This window comes from Ixodes scapularis, unplaced genomic scaffold, assembly GCF_016920785.2.
Source record: "Ixodes scapularis isolate PalLabHiFi unplaced genomic scaffold, ASM1692078v2 PGA_scaffold5__190_contigs__length_132052651, whole genome shotgun sequence".
Lineage (NCBI taxonomy): Eukaryota > Metazoa > Arthropoda > Arachnida > Ixodida > Ixodidae > Ixodes > Ixodes scapularis.
In genome coordinates this window covers 44,365,893-44,387,210 of record NW_024609880.1, presented here as the reverse complement: position 1 = coordinate 44,387,210, position 21,318 = coordinate 44,365,893, and the positions used below count along the sequence as shown (strand labels likewise).

The 21,318-nt window shown below is 42.7% G+C and overlaps 1 pseudogene; it reads right to left on the bottom strand.

The window, feature by feature from the left end:
• Nucleotides 1-8,264: 8,264 nt before the first annotated feature.
• On the bottom strand, nucleotides 8,265-20,708 carry LOC115310351 (annotated as a pseudogene).
• Nucleotides 20,709-21,318: the final 610 nt, after the last annotated feature.

Here is a 21,318-nt window from a genome sequence, read left to right as displayed (position 1 = left end):
GACACGTACGATAGGGACGAAATGTCTCTGGAGGGCATTCCTTTAATAAAATTGGCAGTGCATACCTCCGAGTGTAGAATGGTATTTCAGTTCATTCCATCGGCGTAACATATGTAGGCGTTATTGGTACAAAGAGAAACGTAGGGCACAAAGCGGCGGTGTAGAATGTCAGCTGCGCCGGGACAGTGGCAGACATTACCGGGAGACCGAATTCCTCACGTCGTACGGCAGGGGTCCATCGTTGTTGCCATCTCACAAAACATTTGCGAGTTGAAAAACTGTGAAACTTTGTCCCCACGAGAAACGACGCATAAATATTGCAGCACTTAACGACGCAGAAGTTCATGCTGTCAACCCAGTGCAACCGCATCTCTCTGACTTCGATGTGAACCAATGTACGTGCGTGGTTTCATTTCGATGGGGTTCTCACTGCCTACTTTCGGTAACGGCCGCGCGGCGGCGCGCCGGTCGCGCTGCAGGGAGTGGATAACAACATAACAATCACGCATAATAACATGCATGTCATGCATGGCAGCAAGATAATATGCATGGTCAGTAAAACAGTACCCGCTGGGCAATCTGGCAGTGCACTGGGATAGATGTTCAAGTGACCTACAATTATCACGAAAGAATTTTCGCGAGATACGCAGACAAAACTGCTTGGTAACTTTACGATGTATTCCGCATCAGAAAGCAATCGCAAAGCAAGTGCGTTAGTGCCCCGTCAATGCACCTGCGAGGTACAGAGTTTTATTTTTTAGAGGAATAGCCAGACAAATGGTATTAATAGTGTGTTTTTGTTTCGAGAAACCTTCATTCGAGAGTGCACTTTCTCTTGTCCACTTCCCCGTCCCTGTTTATTCGGCGCTTTCCTTTAAGCACGCGAGCCTATTTGTACTGAAGTGACCTTCAAAAACACGTTCCCTCTTACGCAGACGCTCATTGGTTCTAAAACGCTATAGAATTTTCGTCCGGTGTGTTACTCAGTTTAATACGAAACGCCTATGCGGAGTCTATGGTGCGTGCTCACACCTTTACCGCTCATTCAGTCCATCTGCTCCTAAATGACACCTTAGCGGCTACAACGCCATACCCCAGCCGTCGCTGTGTTCCACCTTATGGGTTGCGTAAGTGTTTCTTTAAAGACCTTGATTGTGAAAGCTTTAAACATTTCCCTGAAGTAGTAGAGCATACGTACAGTACACTATACAATGCAATTGCACTCTCTGCTCTACAGTATACATAAAATATATATGAACTGCGATATTAAAGGTGGTAGCCTTTCTTTCGGCAGGACAACCCCCCCCCCCCCCCCCCCTTTTTTTTTCCGGACAAATTCTCCTCTGTAACACGAAACGTTGAAACGTGCGCGGAAGAGTGGTAAGTGGATGATAACTTCACAAGACAACAAAATGCATAATGTGACCAAGGAGAATTGAACCCAGAACTCTAAGACCCGACTTTCAACCGGTGCGCCAACGCTGAGGCTTGGAAAGCGGGTTTTAAATGGGATCAGATTTCATTCGTCCTCCGACGCTGTGGAACGCACATCTGACGTTGGCGTGTAGCTCCGAGTTCGGCTTCCCCTGCACGAGCGCAGTGCAGCCGATGCGCAACCGAACGCAAGGAGCTCGCGTATATGTCCGCCACTCAGCAGGGATTACTGAACTTCCGAAAGAGGGTGCACTTTCGAAAGAGGCTATAGTAAGTAGTACTCTTGACTGATATAATAAATGCATGGCGGGAACTAACTGGGGTATGTGGGTAAGATCTTGGGCCGAAGTTTTAATAGTAACAATTCTACCGTTACGGTGTTCAAGGGCGAAAAGAGGTCCTGTAAATACATGACCTTGATATATGAGATGTAAAGAAATAGAAATATCAGGAGATATCACTCACTAATTAAAGAGCATATATAGTGGAACATAAACGAAATATAATTTGAAAATAGAAAATATATTCAGCGATCATGACACTCCAGGAAGTGGAATTATAATAGACATGAAGCGGTCAGGTGTATATGAAAATGAGCGCTGGTGCCTGTACTGTGTTTTGGCAAAGTACTGTGTATGATGTAGGATTCTCATTAAGGATTCGAAATTTGACAAAGGCGCGTAGGGATATTGGCACTGGTAGTACATAGAAAGGCACCATATCAGGGAGTACGGGGGGGGGGGGGGGGGGGGGGGGGCGGGGTGTTGTCGTATTTTGAAAGCAGAGGGGCAATTAATAAACTAAAATTTTTATGCAGGTCAAAATAAATGGAGGAGATGCACTGCGACTAGAAAGTATGCAAGCCATTATGCATGAAAATTGTAAACATAAAATGAAGGAACTGATTCTAGATGCAGATATTTAAATATAAGCTTGGTGGGGCTCGGGAGAATAGTTCAGAAGAAAATAGCGTAAACGAATCAAAAGGGAAAAAAATGAAAGGGAAGGATTCAAGAAAAATTAGATTTATCAACGTACAGGTAACAGAAAGAGGAATAAGAAAAAAACCTGTGTTTGATAATACATGGGGAAGCTCTTAGTGTGTTTAAAACGAGAACGGGAGTGTTTTCGAGAAAGAAATGAATGGTTTAGAGATTCACAAATGTGACGTATGTCATATTGATCGCGAGACGCTAGAATATGTGATTTTGAAGTTCACGGGGCTTCCTTCTGGCCTTCCAGAAGGAATACCGGATTTGGCGAGAGTGCTGGGTTTTGCTGGCGACGAACGAGAAACGGAAGAAATAAAGATTACAATCACAGAAACAATGCTAGAAAATTGCCGGAGAAATTCTAGAGAAGTTTGATAATGCACACCATTGGTGGGGTAGACAACTTAACGAGGTACATAATTTATACCGAGGCCTAAATGAAAGTGGTGTGAATGTTTCTAGGCTAGGTGGTGTATGACTACGCCCAATACAAAGGATACATCCATTACCATCCATCCATTCATTCATCCACCTCATTACATAATTCATACGCTTGCTGGGAGTTTTCAGGCTGCCTTCACATTGCCTCACAAGAAAAAAAAAGAGATGTTTTCACAACGCTACGCAAGATGAGAGCGTTTGACTAGGAAGAGAGAAGCTGGTAGGGTTCGTTCAGCTACAAATGGCTAAAATTTGTAACACATATATCCAAAATCGAGTCATGTCGCGCCGCCGAGCGGCTTAACCATGGCAACCACCACTGCCGCTATGGCTTGGCCAATGGACGCTCTGCCACGCCAGTGTAGACTACTGTTGCTATGGTTACGCAGCCCGGCGGCGCGATGCGACGCTCAATTAAATGAGCTGAATATAACCTCCCTATTGAAAATTTCATCAAGATACGTAATTTGGGACAGTGACTGCCAGTCAGCAGCCTTGGTGGAACGTGATGGACCATCAGACGTTATCTGATGGTCCATCAGGTGACGTCTGACTGCCACTGCCAAGGGAATTTCATCAACAAGGGCAGCATTTATATAAGAGTAAAGCTATACGCACTCATAAATATCGCCAAATGCCTCGATAAAACGAAATGTTCAAGAAAGAAAAAAAGCAAAAAAAACAAAAAAGCAGGACCACTGCGAATCGAACCCGCAACCACTTGCGTACAAATCGGACACCTAAACCCCATGCTATGCCATGCTTTGGAAATTCGATTGGACCATTCGTTTTATACGAGATGCTTCGGCTGCAAATGTAGTTAAGCCTTCAGAATGTTATGCAAAGCACTCGTACATCACTCGCCGTATTTCAGTTCTACTCACCTGCCATGTAAAGTACTTTCGCGTCGTAGAACGATCCTTTTATTCACGCGTCTCAGGCCCAGTAGACCTGGTACACCTTGTCGTCTTCAACTACACCGCTAAAGTCTCTTACATCGTCGGAACTCACAACAGACTGTGTGTTGTCGAGTAGAAGTTCTACTAAAACATAAGACATTCAGAGCCCGGGCAGGATCGACAGGTTGGAGCAAGCGGGCAAACAAAACGAGTCGAGAGCGATCGTTCATGAAAGCTCGGCGAAGCCTCTATGGGCGAAGCGAAGTGGCGTGTTCGGCGTTTCTGTTTCGGCGGGTTTCTGATCAAGGTTGTCGGTCGGATGCGTGTCATATCTCAAACATCAGCGGTTTTATGGGCTCACGTCCCGAAATCGTTTTCTTGTGCATAGATTATTTTTCGTGTTCATAGATTTGACGTAATAGTGGTATCCGAACGAACTTTACGTCCTTGGACCGTACGTCTGTCTGCACGTCAAAACTTTTTGACGTACAGTCAGAGACAATCGATGTACGATCAGAATCGCCACCAAGACATCTTGACGGCATTTCGCGGCGGCCGACTGCCACCAGGAAACCATCAGAAAGCCGACAAGCGGGGTCTGACTGGAGTTTGACTGTCGGTCAGAGTAACTTGTTGGCCAATCAGACATGCTTGACGTACAGTCAGGCACAGTCAGCGGTCCACTAGAAAACATTGACTGCCAAACAGGGTTACATTGATGGATTTTTCCTTCGGGCTTTATAAAGGAAACCTAGAAACGCTTTCGTATTTAGACGTAGTCTGCAGTGAAGCATTGAGAGGCAGCACTGTTGTTAGATGCTTTCTGCTCTAGCGAGAAGCCGCACACTTCGGCCCAATCTGGCATCTAGGAAGCATGTACTGAAAGTATTTTTAGTTTACTATTAGTGGACTACAAGAACACCCAACTAGGATTTCCAAAGCGTTTTATAAAGTTACAAAATCACTCTATTTTTATTGAATTTCATTTATAAGGTCGTGGAGATGCCATTCTGACGTCGCCTTACCCCTTCCGGTGGCTCGAAAAGCTTCCTGTCTAGGTGGGTTAACCTTTACGTGTACGTTGTAAAAGCGCATGTTTTGCTATTTTTGCTTCGATTTTTCCCCCCGAAGTTTAAGGCTTACTTCTCCATCCTCTTTCAGACGGCAAGGTTGTTATGCGCGAACCGCCTATTTTTGGCTTGTAAGCTTGATAGTTTCAACTTTTGCTCGTAAAATGTTTTTTAAGATCGAAACTCGACTGGCGACTTGTTACTGTTACACCCGAAAAAAGAAATAATGCGAAAGAAATTGACCGGAACGGCATGTCCACTTGTGCAGATGGGAGCCTGCCATTTCCGACTGAAGGGAGAGCGAGAGAGAAACCGGAAGGACTGAGGGAGGAAAGGGATGTAGGATAGGAGGGAGAAGAAGGAGGGGAGATGGAGAGAGGGGCTTTTGTTCATTAGAGATGTGGTCTCCGAAGTGTCATATCCGCTGACTTTTAATCATATGTGGTTTCATCCAACGTTAGCTTTTTTTAGCAGATCTTTTTTGAGCGTCCTGGTTGGGTGACGATCACTGAATGGTGTTATCAGGCGAACTAAATATGAAGTACGAAGTCAATCTAGAAAGTATCTAATGCAATCATGTACAAGTTTCTGAAAAAAGTAATTAAGTTAAGTTGCTGAGTATATTTCCTTAAAAGAAATTTGAGAAGAATAGAAATTACTCAAGTGGAAAGTTATTGAGTAAATTACTAACTACCATAAAAAAGCAGCGACCTGGTTTTGAATTTGCTTTTTATATTTTTAATGGTTACAAGAGAGCACATAGATTTTTATTCGTTAGGGGAATTCTGCTAGCCAAATATAACGCGGCATGTTTTTTCACAGCAATGGTTTAATTAATAGCTGGTTCTGCTTGTGCGTGCCGAATTGTTTTGCACATTTTTTGTTCTTTGGTAAATAATGTACTGCACATTTCTTGTTTCTACTTTGAGGTTTAGCACTGGGTGAGCGTGATTTCGCAGACAGTGTTTGCTTATTTACAATGTTGCGTAAAGTACATATAAAAAGTACTTGAATTAAAGCACAAAGTGAATTGGACGTTATGCACTCCAAGTCAGTCTTGAGTAGTAACGCGTTACTGTAACTTCGTTACGTTTTTGGTAACTTGCAACTGTGACGAGTTACTTTTTAAAAATGAACTTGTAGCTGTAGTTTTATTACTTTTTTCTGAGGTAACGATGAAAGTAACGACGTTACTTTTGTCGTTACTTTCCAGTGTTTTATGAGTAACATATCACTGAACGAGTGCAATTTAGCCATTCCTTGCACTTTCCAAATCGTCTATTCCGACATTTTGAGTGTCAAGTTGGCCTTGCACAAAGTTGTGAATACGTTCTTTCTCGCGAGTCACGACCCGAAATTAGCCACGTGCAGATTTTATGAAAAAATATCTAGTTATCTTTATGCACGCGCTTGTACTTTGCGACTAAACACTTAGGTTTTTCTTTTTTCCTTGCAAACTCTTTTTAATCGGGTGAATCAACCGTGAAACAACAATTGACGTGGAGGGCATGGCGCATGTCTCGTATTTTGATTAGCGCCACTACTCCGCATTGCGCATGTTTCGTATTTTGATTTGCGCCACTACTTCAGTGTGGAAACTTTCAAACACTAACTTCGAGAAGCAACTGCTGCTAAGTTACAATATGAAGTAAAAAGCGTACGTTTTGATTTTATGCAATAAACCGTTGTGAGGGGCGTTTTTTAGTTTTTTCTATTTTTTTTTGTTTTACAGAAAAGTAAGTGAAAAGTAATGTCGTTACTTTTTAAAAGTAACTGTAACTTAACGAGTTACTCGTTTGTTCCGGTAACTGTAACGGTAACTTCGCTACGTTTTTCTGAAAGTAACTGTAACTGTAACGAATTACTTTTTAAAAGTAACTTACCCAAGACTGCTCCAAGTGAAGTATTATGTACCAGAATTAACTGCTGGGCTAGATGGTAAAACATTATAAATGACAAGAGCGAAAAAGACACGGACAAGCAGAAGAACAGGAAGTGCAGTGTTTTTAGTGTAGAAGAACACTAAGAGATTACATTCCCGCTTCTTCGCCACCGCCATTCCAAGAATTCCCTTCAGTAGTAGGCAAAGCTGTTTATTAATGAAGACAGGTGCCATTAAAGGCATGCCCAAGTTGGAACTGACAAATCGATTTTTGTTTTTGCTTTTAAAAGTAGCCCATTACTAAAGACCGGATGTTTAGGCACTAAAAAAGCCACTTTTAGGCGCCTATAAAAGGCACTAAAAACTTCGTAATAGGTATCTGTAGGAACAATCCGTTTTCATTCACAGGGTGCCTTTGAAAGCATTTAGGGCCTCTGTCATTGAAAGAAGTACAGAATAAGGTGGCACAATGGTAATTACAATTTAATTTGTTAAACATTCGAAAAAAATAGTTGACTCAAGCCCACACCGATACTAAGCTGTCCCATGCTGCACGTAGTCTGACTAGAAACAATGGTAAAAATTAGAAAAAAAACAATAGCAAACAAGCACCATTTCAATGTACTTGGGTTCAAACTTCTGTCTCTTGCCACTTAGAACAAGTTTGTACGCTGAAAAGAGCGTTCCACGTCAACTGATGTGTGTGGGGCGTACTTGTACTTAGGAATATTGAATGCTTCCACACCCTCTGGTACTCTGGAGTGTACCCCACTGAGGATCTTCGAGACTTCTTTGAGTACAGAAAACCCACTATTTTTGCTCAAGACGAATTGAAGCTTTGAACGAACTTGTTCAGGAGCGGGGCCTGCGCGGACGGGGTCGACTCGTTCTTGAACGTTCGAAATGAGCCGGATGTTCCGAGCCTGAGTTTCGCCCGTACCTTCGAGGCTCTTGATTATGTCCGCCAGAAACGTGAAATTGGAACACAAATTCGCCAGGTCACCTTCGAGAGTGTCCTCGCGCAGGATATCTTGAATTCATGGTTTTGCGCAAAAAAGACGGACACAAGAGAGAGAACGTTTGGATTCATGGTTTTGCGCACAACAATGAATCCAAGCGTTCACCAACTCGCCCAACAACAAACTATTTTATAGGATATCTTGAGCCTTGCTGACTGAGACACTATCGTCTACTCGAAACCTGTTAATGACCATCTTCACACCAACAAACTTAGTACTGTAATACTCTACAGCTTTAAGCCAATGTGGTTCCATTGCGACACGATGAGTTCTGGTGGAAGAGGCACACCTTGTAGCTGTTTCTTAAGTGCACAAACACGAGACGGTAGCTGATGGAACATAGCCGTCACAGCAGCAGCGAGATCGTTTACATGCTTAAAGTGTTCTCATAGCTCTTCGCAAATGCGGTGACTGCCGTGGGCAATGCAGCTGACGTGCAATATTCGCGGGTAGAAAGCCTTCAGGAGGAGGGCAGCTTTGTGCATATAAGCCGCCGCATCCGTGTAAAGAAGCAACACCCTGCTGCCTTAAAATCCAGTTGGGTATAGCACCTTCAAGGACGCGTCGACGAAATACGCCACGGTTTCCCCATTTGTTCTATCTAGCGACTTGGAGCACACACGAAAAGGCCTGTTGTCTCGTCTGCTATAAGCTTCCCAACTACAAGTGGCGCGACAAAGCGTCCATTCGCATCTGACTTTTCGTCTACGGAAACTCAAATGCACGAGTCCCCAAGTTCATGCCTGGTTTTCTTTAGTGTTTCCTCGTACATGGGTCGCAGGTAGTTCTTGCGCAGAGCCGACTCAGACGGTACAGTATGACTCGAATATTTTTGCAAGACTTTTTTGAAAACTTGGTTTTCTAGTTTCGCCCAAGGAATATGAGCGGCGACTAAGGCTTCGCACAAGTCTGCGTAGAATGCGTTCTTCTTTCCATCGCTGAGTTTACTCTAAAAAATTGCTGCCTAGACGTTGAGGGCACGTTGCGCTCGGCGTTGAATTGATGTCTTGCTGTTTTCTTATGTTGTGCCAGGAGGCACTTCTTCTCGCATGAAATATGTGAAACAACAACATAACGATATGATAAGAAGCCTTGTGCACCGTCCTGAGCGGGGATGGTTTCAAGCAATGTCTTCGTAATACCTCTAAATATAACGACACTGAAAATATATAAGTGTTTTACAATTGTGAAAGAGCCTAGTCATTGTGCAAGCTTGTTCAGGTTTTAGTTTAGCATCAGAGAACACAGCTGCCATTAACTCCGCTGCCAAAGCTCACTCTCGGGAGACTATTTGCCGCTTAGGTAACAGGACGCAGGGCTGTTTGGTGAATTATGACTCGTGTACAAATTGAGTGTGTGCTGTTCATGTGGGGCATCTTGAGATACTGCAGGCTATTCATCTCTCTAGAGTTAATTTGCCGATTATATCGCCCAAGATAAGGGGTATTTCAGTTTCCTCGGCCCCAACGTGAGTTTCAACTCTACACGCCCAATCAAAACATGACGGCAGGTAACATGCCTGTACTGGCGATCAGTAGTCCGATAGAAAGACACTGTGTGTTTTGTCTTGTTACTGAGTGTAGGTAATTTATTAGGTAAAATTTCAATTAGCGTCAAAAAGTTTGTGTGACTCCTTTTGGTGGTCCCTCTCCGGGACGTCACAGAATTTTTTCTGAGTCACCTCGCGAACGGCCCGGTAAGGGCTGATGCTCACTTCGAATATTCTTTCTGCTTGGTCTTTGAATACCGTGCATACAATTTAATTTGTGCGATCCTAATATCACGGGAACAAGGTCGCTTTCCTCGCCGTAACTTCACGGAGAGAGACATCAGCCAATCAGCACGCTGCAACTACAGCAACGGTAGCGTTGCAAAAATACTTAATGCGTTTTTAGAGGGTCATGCCAGGACTCAGAAAACTCCTATATTGCAAATATATGTGCCTGTCTCGGACGCGGGGGGGGGGGGGTCAGGGGATACGCAGTTTTGTAGAGCCATGTGGACTTTGCGCAGGAAATTCTTCACCAACCCATAGACGAGTAAACCTTTCATCAAATAAATACATCTCCATCATCTCTTTAATAAAGATACGAGTGTTTTTCTTGGTCTATATTATACGAGCGAATGACGTTTTAGCGATTAGAAAATATTTGAGCGAACGAACGTTTCTGCGAACGCCATCTTCGCGAATAGGTTGTTTTTCGGCGGTGACAAGCTAAGCTTTTAAATTGGCGCGGTGACCCCTTGCTGTCGATCAGGGGAAACGAAGCTGCCATTCGCTATAAGCGTCATTCGATAAAACGTCGTGGTTTCGTTTTCATTCGCTAAATCGTCGTTCGATCATGTTTTCGTTTTCCTCCGAAACAAGGTACCTAAGGGTGTCTTCTTACCTGCTTCCGTCACGGTGGACAGAACACCGTACACCCGTCAGTCGAGTAGCAAAAGGAATGTTGGGTCCACTGTCCAATCAGCACGCTCTTTGGAACCTTCCTTTTTGGCATTGCTGAGATGCTTCAGGCAGCGAAAGCGAAGAGCAGCAAACCACAGACCACTGGACACAATAACGTTAGAGACCGACGCGCACGCGAAAGGAGCAAACCAGGCGCATCCTATTTCTTTCTCCTCCCATGTAGGCTGGCACGCACGCACACGCTCACGCACATACATACACACGCGCTCTCTCACTTGAAAAAAAAAAGCTTTTCAATCGGCATTATGTTCTCTTTCTCGATCTTCGAATAAACCGCAGCGAATAGGACCAGCCCCCCCCCCCCCCCCCCCCCCCATCCCAGCCAATCCAGTACTACTTTAGTTGGGCGGAGCGACACGCGGAAACTCCAGGTCACATGCCACTCCCCCAGCGCCGGACTGGTTGTGACACTCCCAGCATCCACTAAGGTCCATTTAGGGTGAAACGGAGTACAGCTACAACCAGATCCAGACTTCAAGCCTCCAGGCAACTCCCGGGCTCCACACTGTCCAGACATGTTAAGACAACAAACCCGCTTTTCTCGGGATGGGCGAGTGGGGGAGAAGGCAAAGAAGGACGATGCGTAGGGAAGGGCAGGAAGGGCCTTCTACTAGAAGGAAGGCGACGTTTGCAACTTGGCTTACAGGCGTGAAGAAAAAAAGAACATGTTTGTGGTGGATCTCGGGACAGAGATCGGAGCAGCCTGTTGCCATGCATCGCAGCAAGATAAAAAATAGTTCGCTTGAAATTGAAGCTAAACAAAACAAGACAATTTGGGGTAGCGAAGCAAAAAAGGTAAAAAATAGGCATTTATAGGCGAGAAACGGTAATTTAGGCTCAAACGCCAAAATATGCATTTATAGGCACTATAAATCCACTCTTAAAACGCGTCTTAACTCATGATTCCTTCCTGCTCATATATAGAAAAGGCGCGATAGGGACCAAAGGAACAAAATTGGCATTTGCCTAAATGATCCGGCCTCTGGTTATTACGTTGTCCTCGATTGAGAAATCGCAGGATAACGTTTGATTCGTCAGAGTCCCGAGTGGGCCCCCGATGAAAAGCGTCGATATAAGCAGATGTGATCGGTTCACCGATCATTTCGCCTACTTTAAAAAGCAGATCATAAAGGTTTTCCTGGTTGCGTTTTTCAACCTTCTTTATTTCTAGATTCGAAAAGTACCGTTCGCCGTTCGCAGTGCGTTAGTCGTTCCTCACATGTATGCCTTTAGGCATGTGAGGAACGAGTGCGTTCTATTTCTCTGCGTTCACCGCCTATTTGCGTCTCCAGCTCGACGCTCGCCCTCCCGCGGCGGAAACGGGAAGCGCTCTAGTGAGGGTCCCCCAATTCTCCTGCTCAGCGGGCACGGCGGAACTGCTCGCGATCATGGTTGGCGAAATGTCATTTCCGAACTCAAACAACACTCTTCACCGTCCCAACATGCTGCAGTCGGTATGAGATTGTACCCTATTAGAGAGTTCTAGTACTGCGTATAGAAGCAACGCAGGCGCTGTCCGTTTGCGTTAGCGTTGCGTACTCCACGTTGCGCGTCATCGCCACGCGCCAATCTAAGACCGCTGTTTTGGGCTCCACGCACGCGCAGTGCGGAACACGCAACGCTAACGCAAACACAGCGCTTCCGTTCGCTCGTATACGCAATAGTGAATCTCACTACTTTTTCACCGGCTTCCAACGCCGACGAAACGTGCTGCAGTGAGCCGACGTGCAAGCAGCTAGGCGTTCCTTCGAACTGGAAAGGCTGAAATTGACAAAACGACGGCGAGTAAAAATGAAAGTAACTAAATTTTATGAAACAATTACTCATAAAAAAATCCTCTATTCGTTTTTTTTTTTTTTTTTTTTTTTGGGGGGGGGGGGGAGCATTTGGTCTGAAAGGATATTGGCGGCGACTTCGTCGATTGTCAAAAGTCGCGACTTTGACAGCACAGTATGCTTTACCCCCAATTAACGTAATTTTAGATGGATTCCTCACATTAGCTAGAATGTTTTCATTGATTTTAGATTTTTTATTTTAAAACTTGGCAATTAAAATGATGCATTGTTACCAGTGATGATAATTAGGACGTTTTTGATTTTCATCCTTATTCGTATGTTTGAAATGAGATAATGAGCAACAAATTATACTAGAGACTTTAGAAGTAAGTATTAAAATATCTTAGCTTAATCTTATATTAATATTATTAATACAAATTGCGGCAATTTATTCTGTCACTGTTGTGCTGAAAATACAGTTAGATGAATTCATCATCTAAATACCCAAAACCGATTAAAAGGCCCGGAGTTCATTATTTCGCATCACAATTGTAAGGATCGACCAGAGCTCCGCGGGTGGGCCGTTAGCACCAGGGAGATTTGGCTGGGGGGAAAGCGCTGTTGTAAACACTTTCCTTGGCGGGCGACCTCGAGAGACAGGCGTACGGTACGACGCGAGGTTCGGAACGCGCGTTTTCTGCCGAGAGAATCGGAGCGTGCGTTCCGGGCCGGGAAAATTAAGTTACACCGCCACCACCACCAGAACGCAGTGGCTCTGGCCGGCGCTGTTTACACGGCGCGTTTACATCGGTTTAGTCCTTCTCGCCCGAGTGTGGGGGGGTCGCGGCAGAACGGCAACGTCGGACCACCTCTGGCAGAATGAATTGCGGGATGGCTCACTTAGTTGGCGCTATCCACACTGGGGGTCGGTTGTCCACTTCGCCATGCGAGAAATGGTTTTGCTTGCATCCGAACCAGCCCGACCTTTGACCGTGAGATGTACGCAGACTGCGGGTTCCCACCCAGGAATATAGGCAATTCCTAAGTGGCGACAAAGTGAGCCGATTGGTTGGCGGTGGGAAACGCCTGTCTCACGACTCGTCCAGGATTCGCCGGCCTACTAAAAGGGGGGGGGGGGGGGGGGGGGGGGGGGGTTCGCGGTTCCGCCGACGCCGCTTAAGCCGAAAGTGGGCGCCTAAGAGCTGCGCTCTAAAAAGTCAGAATATGCCTTTATGGAGTGTAATGCGATTGACAGCTAACCGCGTCGCACGATGAGGTAGGCTTTCTAAAATTGCTGGTACTATGTTAGCACAATAGCAAAAGGTATTATTAATGATTGTAGAAGCGTATAAATAAAAGGTGTTTAAAATTGATGGAACAACAAATAGTAGTTATTTCTAAATGCATTCAATTTTATATTACTTAGCGTAGTATTGGGAGGAATGCTCGAGACATTCATTCATTAACTTACACAGGCCAAACAAGTTAAAACTGCGTATCATGCATTTGTCTAGGTTTGGAATTCTGAAGGGTGAATCGGTGGTCGAATGTGTAAACGAACTACAGTACGGCGCGCGTGTAGCGAATATCTCGTGCTGCCGACCCGGGGATCCTAGGTTGAATCACTACCCCTGGCCATTTCGATAGGGATGACTATCGTACCGGCATGCAGACGTGTACCACCACTGCGTCGTGCTCGTTAAAGACCCCAAGCCAGCGTTTGTACTGCACCGGCCAAATTTCTCATCTATAGCTGACACACCAGGCAGACATTAAGGGTGACTAACTATCGGCTATCTAAATATACACGCAGCCCGATTAAATCATTCGTAAAATGGCATTTGGACATGAACAAAAAACCAACGTTCGTTGCTTCCCTGGCCGCGCGTGCCTGTGTGCACGCGTGTGCGTGTGCGTGCGTATGTGTGTGCTTGTGCGCGCGTGTGGGCGCTTGTGTGTGTTTGTGCGTGTGCTATGTTTCGCCTCCTTTCCGAACGCTGACACGGTAACCCATCTGCAGACACGGAGAAATTGGGCATTCAATAGTATCGGAAAAAGATAACTTGCTAAGCCTTTAAGATTAATCATTTTTAATGAGGTTGAAATAATGAGTGTGACCTTCAAGCGCGATGGAGCAATTAAGTTCACAGGTCGACGGTCCTCAATCAAATTAGGAATCAATCGCCTCAAGCCCGTGATAGGATTTCCGCATATATAATGATATCGGAACAGCGAGTTATCAAACTAGAGGAACACGAATCAACCTTCATTACGATGGGGGTTCATTAAGGTCAGCTTGAATGGCCTTTTAAAGACGTACTAAAGCGGTTTTCGAGTTCGTCTTTTCTCGACGATAGCTCATCGACGCGGTCTATTTATTTATTATTTGTACCCTGCAGCGCCGAAGCATTACAGCAGAGTGGGTTACATATCACATTTATACGTTGGAAACTCACACACACTGCATAAGTCAGCAACCAACAATATAAATCGACATGAATAAACATAATTCAAAACAACACGCAATAATGAATTTTCAAAATATCGATAAGTCAAACATTCCGACAAAGAAATTCACATTGTACTGATCAGGTTATCAAAATAAGCACTGTCATTTAGTACAATATCCGGAGGTAGCTCATTCCATTCCGATACAGTTCACGGAAAAAAAGAAAACGTGATATAGTTAGTTTGACATTTTATATCTTGTAATTTCTTTCCATGATCCCTTCTGCTCGATATATAATTGGGCATTTGAAGATAATTTTATTTGTTGATGCCATTTAAATTATTATTATTAGCGTCGATAAGTTTAAGTCTATCTTCTTAAGCCTCTTTCCAAGAGATTCGATACACATAAATGCTTTAATTTCTGACACACTTTCTGCTCGAGAATAGTTATTTACGGTTAATCTAACACCACAATTTTAATTGCCCTGTAACTTATCTACGAGATATTTTGAAGCAGGATCCATACTGCGCTTGCATATTCATGGTGTGGTCTAACTAGTGAACGATACGGAGATTATTTTAAGATTTGAGGAGCATTACGAAGGTTGCCGGCGACTGGGCTAAGGACCCTGCCAGCCTGTTTCAAGGTCATATCTATTTGTTGATTGAATGAGAGGCTTTTTGCCAGAATGACACCGAGATATTTAGTTTGGGGTACTTTTCGCAACGAGTCTCTTCCAATAGCGTACGCACAATCAATATCCTGTTTATTTTTACTAAATATAATGTGAAAGCATTTACTTGTGTTAAACCCCAGTTCCCAGGTTTTGCACCATGAACTCACTCGTTTGAGATCCTCCTGGAAATCCACACGTCATTAACATTCTTTATTGCTCTGTAGATTACGCAATCGTATGCGAATAATCTGATGTTAGAAGATATAAAAGACGCTAAATCATTGATGTATACAAGAAATAAAAGTGATCCCAAACCTGATCCTTGAAGCATCCCCGAAGTTATGACTAGACGTTTGAATTTCTTACCCTCCAGGACAACGCGCTGTTTCCTCCCACTCAGATTGTCTTCTATCCACCGAGGTACATTACTCTCTATGTTTAAAGCAATTATTTTGAGCAATAATGATAGGTGAAGAACAGAATCAAATGCTTTATGAAAATTTATAAACATTTTATCAGTTTGGTGCCTATTTTCAGCCGTACTGACCAAATCATCAAAAAGTTCAATTAATTGGGTCTTGCAGGAGATTCCTTTACGAAAGCCGTGTTGTTTAGGACAAAACTTATTATCTTCTAAGTGCCTAATTATATTGCTATAGACAGTTCGGCAGCAGTGCACGGAGGCCCTTTTTTAAGCGTACCACTCTGCTTGCAGATACTGCCTCGTTGTCGCAAGATTCGGCAAAGTCACCGCCTTATCGTCAACAGCCCGCTCGGCAATTCACGCTGCCAAGCGGACGGAGCGCACCCAAGTGGACGCAAGGCCGCGACATTTAACATCGTCTACAAAAGGGGACGGCGGTCCCGCGCCGCGTCCAATTCGGCAACAGTGCACAGGAGGCACTTTTCTAATCGTACCACTCTGCTTGCAGGTGAGAATTTTTACACCTTTAGAATATCCCTGCCTGGGTGCACTTCTGCCGAACACAACTGTTCTGACTGTGGTGTCTTTCTTTCGCCCGTTTCTCGTTTTGTCTGTCTATCACGACTAAGGACGGGAAGGATGCGAACGTTTGCAAAAGCAATCGACGATCTTCGGCGCGAACTAAGGGCGGACCTCCGAAGCCTAAAAGGAAGTACGGAGTTCTGCAGCGACACTTACAAAAAAGTGGAGCCCATTGGAAATGATCTAAAGCACATAAGAAAAGAAATACAGGAGTTGACAAAGAAGAAATCCGCGCTTCAGAATGAAACTCAAAGACTGAGTCAGCGTGTAGAGAAACTAGAGCATTACTAACGCTCTAGTTATGTCAGATGTTGATATCATTAGACAAATGTCGATATCTACTAACGCAGATATCGACATTTGCCACAGGGTTCCAACATCAAAACCTGGAAGAAAACAATAACAAAAAAAAAAAAAAAAAACATTCTCGTGCGCTCTCGTTTACAGCGGACGGATAGAAACGCTGTCTTCCTGATAGCAAGAAAGAAAAGGCGAGTCAGTACTGAAGCGCTGGGCTTCACTAGGACCAGGGTGACAACGCCTGTGTTTGTCAATGAGCATCTTAAGCGACAATGCAAACAACTGCTTGGGGAAACTATCGCTAAAAAAGGGAAGTCAGTGGAAATACGTCTGGACTGTGGGCGGAAAAGTGTATACGCGAAAGGCAGATCGGTTGAATATCTTGAAGGTTACATGCACGGCCGATTTGGAAAGAATGACGTAGACACGATCGTTCTGAACTCGTCTCCAACATTGGTACCGTTTTACTACGATCATGCTAGATCAGGAATGTGAATACTATACTAGTCTGCATTTCAACGATAGGTACAGAAACTATAGGCCCAATTTTTCTGCAATTCATCTAAATACGAGAAGCATAAGTAGAAAACAAGACACCCTTGATTTGTTCTTTAACTCATTCTGTGTACGTTTTGACGTATTGTTATTCACTGAAACTTGGATGAGAGACAATGAGATACCACCAAGTTTAACTAAGTACAACTGTGCTATTTTAAATAGAGGTAAGAAAAGAGTATGTGCAATTTCAATATACGTATTAGATTAAATTTCTTTTACTGTTGGGGACGAATATGCCGTGACAGACACAGATATGAAGTGCCTAGTCCTGCGCACAAAAAAAAAAGATAATTGCTGTAATGTATAGACCGCCAGCGGAAAACAAATATGTGTTTTTGAAGTTTTTTGATAACTTACTTCAGTTTCTTTCTTCAACAAAACTGCCGTTTAGGATTATAGGCGATATAAACATAGGGTAGACACAATTTCAAACGACGTGTATGCTTGAGACCTTAATGACCAAATTTTGTCTTATGGTTGTGCAAACATAATATCCCAACCAACTAGGATAACAAGTGAGAATGCCACATCATAGATGTGTGTGTAACAAATGTAAACCAAACTGAATTGGTTTCTGGCGTCTTCAGTCAAGACATTAGCGACCATCTGCCTATTTTCTGCCTCAGCCGCGTTCCAATAGAACAAAACAAAACGGACCCAGGAAATTACTGCTACCGAAAAATAAATGATGAAACTCTCTGCACTTTTGAAGCGCTCGTTGAGCGATTTGACTGGACAACCATCTAGTTAGAACAGAGTGCTCAAACTGCCTTTCGAAAATTTTCAGAAGAATTCAGAAAAATAGATGACCTCGCCTTCCCTGTAGTAAAATCGAGAATGATGAAATCAAAATTTCGACAGCCATGGCTGCATGATGAACTATACAAGAGAATTAGAATCAAGAACAATATGTACCATGCTTTTGTGAAATCCCGTGACAAAAACTTGTTAACTGAATTAAAAAAAAAATTAGGTATAAACTAAACTCAGACTTGAAAAATGCAAAATCGGAGTGTTTTCTACGCAAATCTGAAGGCCACTGCGATAACCCTAGAAAGCTATGGGACATGGTAAATAACCTTACAAACAAAGATAAGGGTGTGTATAGTGCGCATACAATATCGGTTGACGGTAGAAATGTAGCTGGTGAAGAACTTGCAAATATTATGAATGAACATTTTATAAATATTGGTGGTCCGCAGGAACAAGATACTGACTGAATTCGATGGTACAGCTAAGACATCGAATATATCAAGCTATATAATGCTTGCACCCACATCCCCGAATGAAATAAGTAATTTGATTAAACAAATCAAGACGAGTGTAGCAGCTGGGATAGACAAAATCAAGCCCTTACCAATTAAAGTTGCGTCCAATATAATAAGCACGATCTTGTCACATATCGTAAACATCATGCTGCAGGAAGGCATTTTCCCAGATGATCTCAAAATTGCAAAGATTAGCATGGTGTATAAGGGCAGAAATAAAATGACCTGAAAAACCACAGACCAATATCGGGGCTGCCAATATTTTATAAAATATTTGAAGGTGTGATAAACATTAGATTGCAAAAGTGTTTTATCAAGCACAATGTAATCAAAGAGTTCCAATGCGGTTTCCAAAAAGAAAAATCAACTGAATTTGCACTTACAGATATAAAATACAGAATTATAAAAAAACATTGCAAATAGGTTCTATAATACGCTCGGATTATTTCTTAATCTACGTAAGGTCTTCGGTTCTATACAGCACAATATTTTACTCTCCAAACTTCAGTCTTATGGCGTACGAGGAATAGCATCGAACTTAATTGAATCTTACCTTCGAAACCGTAAACAGTTTGTTTCTGTCGATAAAATTAGATCCCAGGAAATTGAAATCAAACATGGCGTACCACAAGGCTCTATATTAGGCCCGCTACCCTTCTTCGTGTATATGAACGACATAACCGATATTCCCAATCCTCCTCATCTCGTAACGTATGCTGACGATACAAATGTCCTCTTCAGTAGCAACACAAAGGGGAACAACTACGTCCACAAACTATGGTAAACTAATCATACTTCAAAAAGGTTTCTGCAAATTTTGGAAAGCTACCGTGGCAATATTCGTGAATTTCATAGCAGTCTTTAATTTTACTAAGCATAACATGCTCAAAGCAAATCAAATCTACTATTTCAAACTTATGCAGACAATACACAAAAAAACTCTACCGAGTGGATGGATCTGCTTTACAACTTTATCTTTTGAGAAATAGTAAACGTAGAACTCCGAATGTGCGTACAAACTATGGAAAACAGAAAATTGATTATCAGATTCCTGCATTACTCAACACTGTGGAAGATTACTCTGATTTTACACAGTCATTTTATAAATACAAGAAAGAGATTAAACAAATACATATAGACAAAGGCATATGTTATGCGGTGTAGAAGTGTTTTGTTTTTGTTTGTTTTTGGTTACCTTGGGTTCACCAGTGGACAGGTGAATACTAAAGCTGCTGAGTATTCTTTCTTTATTTTGTGGTGTGAATTGAAAGTTTTGTTTAATATGTTGCATGCAATGTATTTTAAGTACACAGGCATGTATATTTAGGCAAAAAAGAATGCTACAAAGCTGTATACCGTGCCACCTTTTGCACTTCTGTAAACTACGAGGGGTAGAGGCCCCGTCATGCAAAAATGTCTTTTGAAATTACCTCTCTACCGGGCTTGGCCCGTGAAAATCCAAAGAAGTTTTCAAACTTTCACAATACGTTCGTATTTTTTATATATGATATAAAACTTAACAAACTAGGCCTACATTTGTCAACAATTGCTTGCGGTCCGTTTTTATAAATTTTGTACAACATACGTTCCTTTCCATTCTTTAGGAAAAAAACCAGTTTCGAGCGAATCACAAAAAATTACATTAAAGTATATCGACACAATACCCGCTCAGGCTCTTTAGTTTATACCCTTGGAAACATCTAGTCTGGGCCGACTGCCTTGTCTTCTTTTAGGAAGTTTCAACAATTTCTTATTCCCTCTAGTGGGATTATGACGAGAGGCATGGCATTTTCTACCCTATCTCACTCTAAGAATTGGCAAATATTTGCAGCTACTGTTTTAATAAAAAAATATTGACTGAAAATAATCATTGAAACAGTTAGCTTTAAGAGCATTGTGGGTTATGACTGTACCACTACTTTTAATGATCGGGAGGCTTGTTCTTTCTTTCCGTATTTTCCTAAGATAACTACAGATTGCTTTTGGAGTTGGTGCTGATAGCCTTTGCAAACCAGAAACACAATTCTCTTTGACCGTACCTATGGTACTCTATAAACTATATCTGGCTCTTTAAGACGCCGCTCAAGTGTTTCAGAGGGATTCATTTTATACTTGGTAGACGAACGTGAGCGTTGTTTAAACATTTTTTAACTTTATAATTGATCCACGGCTTATTGGTTTTTTGCTTGTCCTTTACCTGTTTACAAGGAATGGGTTTATAACCAGCTTTTAGAGCATATCTTTAAGGTCAGTCCACAGTGAGACACGCATCATAAGTCATGACTTAGCCAGAAACATCTCTACTTCGCCCTCTAATTCATTTATAATTTCATTGTTATTGGCCTGAATGTACACGTAAACTTTTTTAATATCGTGATTGGCAGGGGTTAATTGGGGTAGAATGAACTTTGGGGTAACTAGCTTGTGATTGTTTATTCCCGATAGAAAAGTTACAGATTGAACCATGCTTGTGTCATAACGTAGCATTAAATATAAAATATTGGCTCCTTAGTGGCGGACAAAACGTACTGCTTAAGGCCATACGTACTGGTTACATCAAGAAATGTTCAAGAAACACCACTAGAGGGTCTACTTCAGTCCCATCTTAAATCCGGCAAATTTAAATCCTCAGTTGAAGTAAAATGATCAACAGGAAGAGTGAAAAAGATAGGATATAATGACCTGATAGCCTCAACACTGTCTCCAGGTGGACGATAAAAAAAAAAAATCGAACACTGTGGTTCCTATTTTTGGAGTACTTAATCTACACCGTAGACATTCGGAGTCTTTACATTGAATATGAATTTCTGTATTATGCAACAATTCTCTGACCATAATAAATACCCCTTCCCTACGTGAATTCCAATATTTAATCTAGACGCGATAACCACACGGAAATATTTCGGCGTTTTCTTAAATGTAGCGTCTTACCATGACTCTGTTCTAAAAACGAGATCAGGATTAAAAATCTGCAGGAGGCCATTGGAGTCATCAGTTTTATTTTTTTATGTTTTGAGAGTTGATTATGAGGGCGCTACATTCTGTTACGGTTTTCTATGCGGACACAGGTCGCCAT